The sequence below is a fragment of the Miscanthus floridulus genome, chromosome 5, assembly GCF_019320115.1.
Source record: "Miscanthus floridulus cultivar M001 chromosome 5, ASM1932011v1, whole genome shotgun sequence".
NCBI lineage: Eukaryota > Viridiplantae > Streptophyta > Magnoliopsida > Poales > Poaceae > Miscanthus > Miscanthus floridulus.
The window spans coordinates 26,925,696-26,933,005 of record NC_089584.1 but is presented as its reverse complement, the minus strand read 5'-3'; the positions used below and the strand labels follow the sequence as shown (position 1 = coordinate 26,933,005).

General features: G+C 48.0%; 1 non-coding gene and 2 pseudogenes across 1 annotated transcript; 1 reads left to right on the top strand and 2 right to left on the bottom strand.

Moving 5' to 3' along the window:
* Positions 1–597: 597 nt before the first annotated feature.
* Positions 598–2,938, bottom strand: LOC136449725 (GDSL esterase/lipase At1g33811-like; annotated as a pseudogene).
* Positions 2,939–4,251: 1,313 nt separating this feature from the next.
* On the top strand, positions 4,252–4,325 carry TRNAI-UAU (transfer RNA isoleucine (anticodon UAU)). The gene has a single exon. It is a non-coding gene; the product is annotated as a tRNA-Ile (tRNA).
* Positions 4,326–5,826: 1,501 nt separating this feature from the next.
* Positions 5,827–7,295, bottom strand: LOC136449726 (uncharacterized; annotated as a pseudogene).
* Between the last annotated feature and the right edge of the window lie 15 nt (positions 7,296–7,310).

Below are 7,310 nucleotides of genomic sequence, written 5' to 3'. Positions count from 1 at the left end.
TAGCATCATTTATAAGCAGTTTCAGAATAAGCTTTTCCATACTCCTGTTAAAATCTTTCACAATTTTTGGCAATTGATATGTGATGCAGCACTAACATTTACAATCTTTGCCAAATATACAGGGTGATCTCTCAAATATTTAGGATGGACTGAACAGCCACGGGCTTAGATAAATGGTTAGCTCTCTGAAGGTATCTCAGGTACAATCTTTCCCTGCATTGGATTATCGAAGGCTCTCATATTAATTATTCTCCTACATTTAACCCTTAAAAATTGATGTTACACTCAATGCTGCAAGAGTTACCACCATCTGCATTAACTGAAACCATTGTTCCTTCTTCCAACACTTTCAGAAACTGCTGCTGTCAATACCAATTAATCCACTGCACTTTTGTGGTAAGATACAAGTGTTGTGCCACCTCATGTGTATGCTGTAATGGGGACCTCTAGGGAGATAGCCATTGGACCGATTGCCATCATGTCGCTCTTGCTTTCATCAATGGCTCAAAAGATAGCTGACCCGAACATAGATCCGGCTTCCTATCGGAAAAACGGTTTTCACCGTGACATTCTTTACTGGTATCTTCCAGTTGTTCAGGTAGAGCCTTTGCAGTCTTGTGATTACAATGAGCCTACTTTCCTTGCTTTCACTAATTAGTCTTTTGCATCGATCCTTTTTGAGATTGGGCTTCCTTGTTGATTCTCTTTCTGCAATCAATGGATTCATCGGAGGAGCTTCCATTGTTATTGGACTGCAGCAGTTGAAGGGCCTGCTCGGGCTTAGTCATTGCACAGATAGCACTGATGCTGTATCTGTCATCAGAGCGGTTTGGGTTTCTGTTCATGAACCAATAAGTATTTCGTGCTTCTTTTCACTATGAATGAAACACACAGAATGAGTCTTCAATAGAAAATTGCAATGAGACTTATTAAGAATAGTGTACCATCATGTATAACATATTTTGTTATGTTGGCTTATCTTTCTGTAAGCAGGGCATTATTTTTCTGTAAACCATTGAGCTTAGATTGCACATAGAAATAGCCAATATACCATCATTCTTTTCTGCCCATTTGACCCTTAGTTTTTTAGAGCAGTGTTGTATCAATATAATATGATGTCACCTAATATGAAGTCATATCCATTCTGTCGTGTATGTTAAGATTATTTCATTTGTCAAATAAAGCCGCAAAGTTATAACGCGTGCATGGGCGTGCGTAAATTACTAGTAATATAATGATGACTGAAAGCCTGCCCACAGAGACTGAGAGTGGCAGATGAAAGATCTGATGTAGTTGACTAAGATGAAAAAGACGAAATTATTGGATTGATCGATTTGGAGCGGATGACTAGTCTTTGTTCAAATGGCGGCGAGCTGGCTGACGTTGATGGGGTAAACTTCGGCGGTGGAGTTGGAGCTGAAGGCCTTGGCGGCGTAGATCTTGTGGACCGCCTCCGTGGGGTGGAAGGCGTCCCAGAACATGTACTTGCTCCGGTCGTCGCAGGGCCGCTGCAGGGGCAGGCACGTGATCTGCCCATTGTTCCGGCCCACGCCGCAGCAGCCGCGGTCGAGCACCGTGAACCCGTGCGCGGCGGGGTTCGCCGTCAGGTCCTTGCCGCTCTGCACGGTGTCGAAGAAGACGAACTTGGCCCCGCGCAGCTGCTGCGGGCCGCCGCGGTTGTTGAAGCGCTTCACCATGGCCAGAAGGCCCTTGTTGTAGATGTCTATCGCGCTGTTGATCGTCTCGTTGCACCCGCCGGCGGCGTCAGGGGCTGGGTTTGCATTGCCGTTGCCGTTGCGTCCGTCTCCGTCTGTGTATGGTGGCATCGACGGTGATCTCCCGCCACCTCTGCCGATGCCGATACCCGCCGCCGCCGCCGAAGCCAATGGATATAGCAATGTCCTCGGTAGCAACCGCGGACTGATTACTAGGCCCAGACGGCGGTCGGTTGTCGTCGTTCATCCTAGCGAGCTCGTAAGGGATGCAGCCGATCTGGCCGACGCCGGCGACGACGAACTTGCGGGCGCCGAGACCGTAGAGCTGGGTGAGCTGGGCGGAGTAGCCTTGGAGGAGGAGCGCGGCGTAGTCGCGCGGGCTGTACCTGCGCGCGCTGTCGTAGTAGTTCGGCATGAAGTAGTTGTTGAGGTAGTCGTTGCTGCCCATGCCGACGACGAAGATGCAGCGGCCCAGGTGCGCCGCCACCTTCGTGGCGTTGCCCCGGAACTCCGACGTGTTCCCCATGTCGCTCACCGCCGCGCGGAAGTGCTCCACCTGCTCCGACAACGGGTAGTGCCCGCCCTGCCATTGCCACAAGCAGCAAGCTCTTGATTGATCAGCTCACTACATACATATATATATACAGCTCGTGTGCACCGCAGGGCCGGCACACGGGCACTGAGCCATGCACTGACCAGGTTGTTTCCTGTCTCGGGCAGGACGCCGGAGGCCCCCGACGCGAAGTTGACGCCGCGGGGGAGGTCCTCCGGCCTCGCCGTGGCGTAGGGCGGGAGGAGCGGCGGGCGGAGGCGGAGCATGTCGGAGAGGAAGTCGACCATGGTGCGGCCGTTGGTGAAGCGCCCCGGCGGGCCCTCGTGGAAGTCGATGCCGTAGGGGCGGTAGTTGGCCCGCGCCAGGCTCAGGATGTCGTTGTTGTTGCCGTTGTCCACCAGCGAGTCCCCGAAGATGTACATGCACGGCGCCAGCGGCTGCTGCTGCCAGCCCCACGCGGCCGCGGCCGCCGCTCGTGCCCGCCACCGCTGCCACCACCGCCACGGCCAGCGCCAGCCTCCCGTAGTCGTCCATCTCCTCTCCGGCGACCGGCTACCGGCGCCCAGTGCAACCTCTCTGAACCTCGATCGTCGACTGCTACATGTGCATGCTCCCATCGCGGTCGATCGCGAATATTTATAGTTGCCTCGATCGCTAGAGAGTTACTACTCCCAGGCGGGTGGGTTGGAAGTTGAACCGATGAATATAACTTAGCTCGTGAAACGCTGATGGATGGATCGGATCGGATCGCGCTTTCGTCACAGGGAATGCTTCAGAAAGCTGGTAGAAACAGCTGAAAACACAGGGGACGCATACAGTAGCTTTGCTTGTTGTACGCGATACCGGTGGAGGTTAACGGCTCACGGATTCATGCATAGTAGCAATAAGTTTGTAGGAGTAGTAACTTGCTTGGATGGATGCAGTGTGGTCAGGTCTCAGGTGAGCCGTGTACTGTCTACTGTGCACGATATCGATAAGATAACTTTTAACGCAAAAGAAGAAGAAGAAGAAGAAGAAGAAGAAGAAGAGGAGGAGGAGGAGGAGGAGGAGGAGGAGGAGATAACTCGGTATCCGTACCTCCAATGGCGTTGCTTGCTTTGTCTCCATTACATTTGTCCAGGGACGAAGCTAGGAAAAAATTTAGGAGGGGCTAACCAATGGCAATTAGTAAGAAAAGAGGTTCAGCAAATCTCAGCCCCTCCTACCTGTACATCTATAGCTGAAATTTCAGACGACGACTCTACGGGGCTTCGCTTGCTCGCGAGCGGTAGGGGGGCTGGAGCCCCCCTAGCCCCACCGCTGGCTCCGTGCCTGCATTTGTCTGTGCCTATGTAAACTAGGGTTGGTTGGTGTTGCAAAATGCTGATTTGAATGGGAATCGGTGCTCCCGTCGTTCGGAAATGATAAGCATATTTTTAACAAGAGAATAGTACCTCCAATGGTTGTTGAAGCGCGCTTCACCATGGCCAGAAGGCCCCTGTTGTTGATATCATGTCGACGAGCTCATTTAATATGCAATTTGTAGCATATACGTAGCATGTCGCGCTATAAAGATGATATTTTTTTATGGATGGCTGAATAAAATGATTGTGTGAGCTATTAACTTGTTACTTTAGTTCTTATGTAAGTTGTTTTGTGTTATTTGTATGAGCATGACTGAATTATGAATCTATGATGTATGGTGGCTTGTGAGCTATTGTATATTGTCCTAGTAAACATTATGTAAGTGAAATTGACATATTTGCGTGTCATTTAACTATAAATTTATTATTTCATATCATTGTAATTTTATTATTTGATCTGTCTTAATATACCGAAGGCGTACATGATACCAGCCGGGCGTGGGTACGAAACCTTACCTGGGGGTACGCTCATGAGTGGGTAACTGCTTCGTCCGCATCTTATCCGACCCGCTCCATTCAGGAGATTGTATATGAAATGTACTACCTATAATATACATATAGTATTTAATTAATAGGATTAGCTCCCGTAGCTCAGTTGGTTAGAGCGTTGGTCTTATGAGCCGAAGGTCGCGGGTTCGAACCCCGCCGGAAGCATTTTTCCACCTTTTTGGTCTGTCCACAATCTTTTTTGCTTTTTGGTCTGTCCACTCACAAGCTGTGTTGTCTATCTTTTTCCCCCCCTTTTGGTCTGTCCACAAGCTTTTTTACTTTTTGGTCTGTCCACTCACAAGCTGTGTTGTCTATCTTTTTTTCCCCCTTTTTGGTCTGTCCACAAGCTGTGTTGTCTATTCATTTTGCATTTCTTTTTTTGCTTTTTGGTCTGTCCACTCACAAGCTGTGTTGTCTATCCTTTTTAGTTTGTCAGGTCACAAGATAATCTTTTTGGTCTGTTCACCCACAAGCCGGAGTAGCAAAGGTAACACCTTCTGCTCACTCACAAGCTGGAGTAGTCAAGCTAAGACCCATTTTTTTGGGGAAAAAAATTCAAATGATCGATGCAACCTAGATAGGGATGAAAATAGATGTAAACTGGTGGGAAATCTCTTCTTTTCACTAGGATAATAGAATCATGTTCGACAAAATTGAGATCTAAAATAGAATCAAGTTATATGGACATACGAAAACGGATAAATATATCGAAAAAGAAGTTAGAATCCCATGATTTAATGTTCTCAAGTGCGTAGGTAAGAAGTAAAAAAACAATATACACGTATGAAGTGATTGATTTAATATACAGCATCAGCCGGTTTATCAGCTGCAGAAACCATCAGCCGAACATAAGAGTATCCACTATCAACGCAAAAACATGAAACTCCTCCGCGCGCTGTCACGTGCGTCTGCGACATTCACACCTAGCCAAAATTCCCCTGGACCGTGATTTACTTCAAGAAATTGCCTGCTAGGGTCGGTCGCGGAAGGTTAGTTCAATTAGTAATCCTGCACATCTAACAAACACAACAATGACAACTATGTCTAATTTTACTCAAATAAAAAAGTTACGAGTGAGCCAAATAAAAAAATTACGTGTCAGCAACAATATTAAGCAATATCTCAGCGAGCTGAGGAATTTCTGATGGTCCTCATGAGTACTGCCTCTAGAATACGCCGTTCACCCTGAGGATCTTTGCCGCTTTCCACAAAGTACTCGAACGGGCAAGAAAAAAAAACAAAGTCTACCGGCAGAACAAAATCTCTATCGGACCTGGAAGGACTCGGACCGGACTCTGCGATGTAATTTTTTAATTTCTTTTAAATTCTTGTTGGTCCATACCTATAACATCAACATTTTGTTGGTGCAATATATACCTATAACTATCTACCTATAACATTCGTAGCATTTTAGATTCGTACTACCTAATTTGACAGATTAACCTAATTGCTTCACAAAATAACAAAAAAAATCCTCAAAAACTTGATTGATTACCTTGTGTAATCGGTAGTACAAACAATTTTTTCTCTTATTTTTCACCTGATTGTTAACCCGGTGCAAACGCACAGGCATTACCCTAGTAAAATTATAAGACCGTTTGGCTTTTTTTTACGTAGATTTTGCTATGTACTTAGATATATACCATATTTAGATACACGATGAATCTAGAAAAGTCAAACATATCTTATATAATTTGGAGCAGCGGCAGTACTACTCAACATTATACACGCTCTCACAAGCTGCGTAGTAGCGTAGCCTGTAGCTATTGCCTCGGTTGGCGCCTTCGCGGTTGTGTTCGTGAGGTCATCAGAGCCTGCTGTCAAGGCTTGGAAATCGTTCAAGGATCCATGTCACCCCCCTGATGATTACCTGCATGCAATGAAAACTTTCATGCCTAGCGCCACCATGATACGTACAACTACTGAATACACAAGCTGAGCGATGCAATTGCAGAATTGCAGCCGCAAACTGTCAAACATGCGCGTAAGAATAGTCAATGCCCGAGTTTTACGTACCAGTGCCAAATCCCCGGGCTTGGCGGCAGGCTCCACGCAGTCTCGACCATACCTGATCGAAAGATCGATCATGTCAATATCACAATATGGATTTGAATCCAGAGGCTGGGTGAGTGAACAATTCCAGTACTGCAAAATGAGAGGAGAGCAGCTGAAGCTGTTGTTCGTACACAATCTGCAGCGGCTGCTGCTCCGACTCCGAGGCGAGCAAGCGGTAGAAGCTGCATCCCCTGCTGAAGGGAAATGGCCTCCCCCTCCACTCCAGGTGCCAGGTGACCCGGACGGCCGCGGAGTCGTCGGCGGAGATGTCGTCGATGACGAACAGGTCGGGGCTGATGGTCCCCATGAACTCGCCGAAGAAGCCGACGATCCGCTCCCGCCCCACGAAGGGCCTGCGGGAACACCAGGTCCTCGTACACGCAGCCCTCCGCGATGAGCGGCTCACCGCCGCCAGATCCCGCCGGTTCACGCCGTCGTAGAACTCCCTCACCACGTCCGCCGCCGTGGCCAATGCCGCCGTCTTCACCCCTTCTCTTGTCGTTGCGGCTACAAGAACCAGCGCCGTCGTCCTCGTCCTGCTGCCGCGGCACGGGAGGCTAGTAGGTCGGCAGGGGAGATGACTGCGGGGACGATGAGCAGCACCGGCGGCTGCTGCCACTCGAGGTCGAGAGCCATGCTGGAGCTGCATCGTCCAAGCGTGCACGCGGCACGGCAGCCCTGTTGTTGCCAAGAACCTTATCTCTTCTCGATTGCTGCTTGTCACTCGACAATATTTGTTGGTAGGGGCCACACTCAGCGTCTCATACAAACTTGTTTTACACTGCATATTATTGAGAAAAATATCTATTACACTGCATATTATTGAGAAGAAGAAAAAAGCAGCACAAGACAAATGAAAAAAAAAAGAACTGAGACTCTGAGAGAGACATATCTATTACACTGCATATTATTGAGAAAATATGATATACAAACTTGTATGTGTACTGTACAAACAATGACCACATGACCACTGAAGCTTTACATGCTAGCATCCCATCCAGGTATTTGGCTATGTTTTTTTTTAAACAAGGGAACAAAGTTTCGGCCTCTGCCATCCGCAGATGAGGTATTTGGCTATGTAAACTAGAAAAGCAA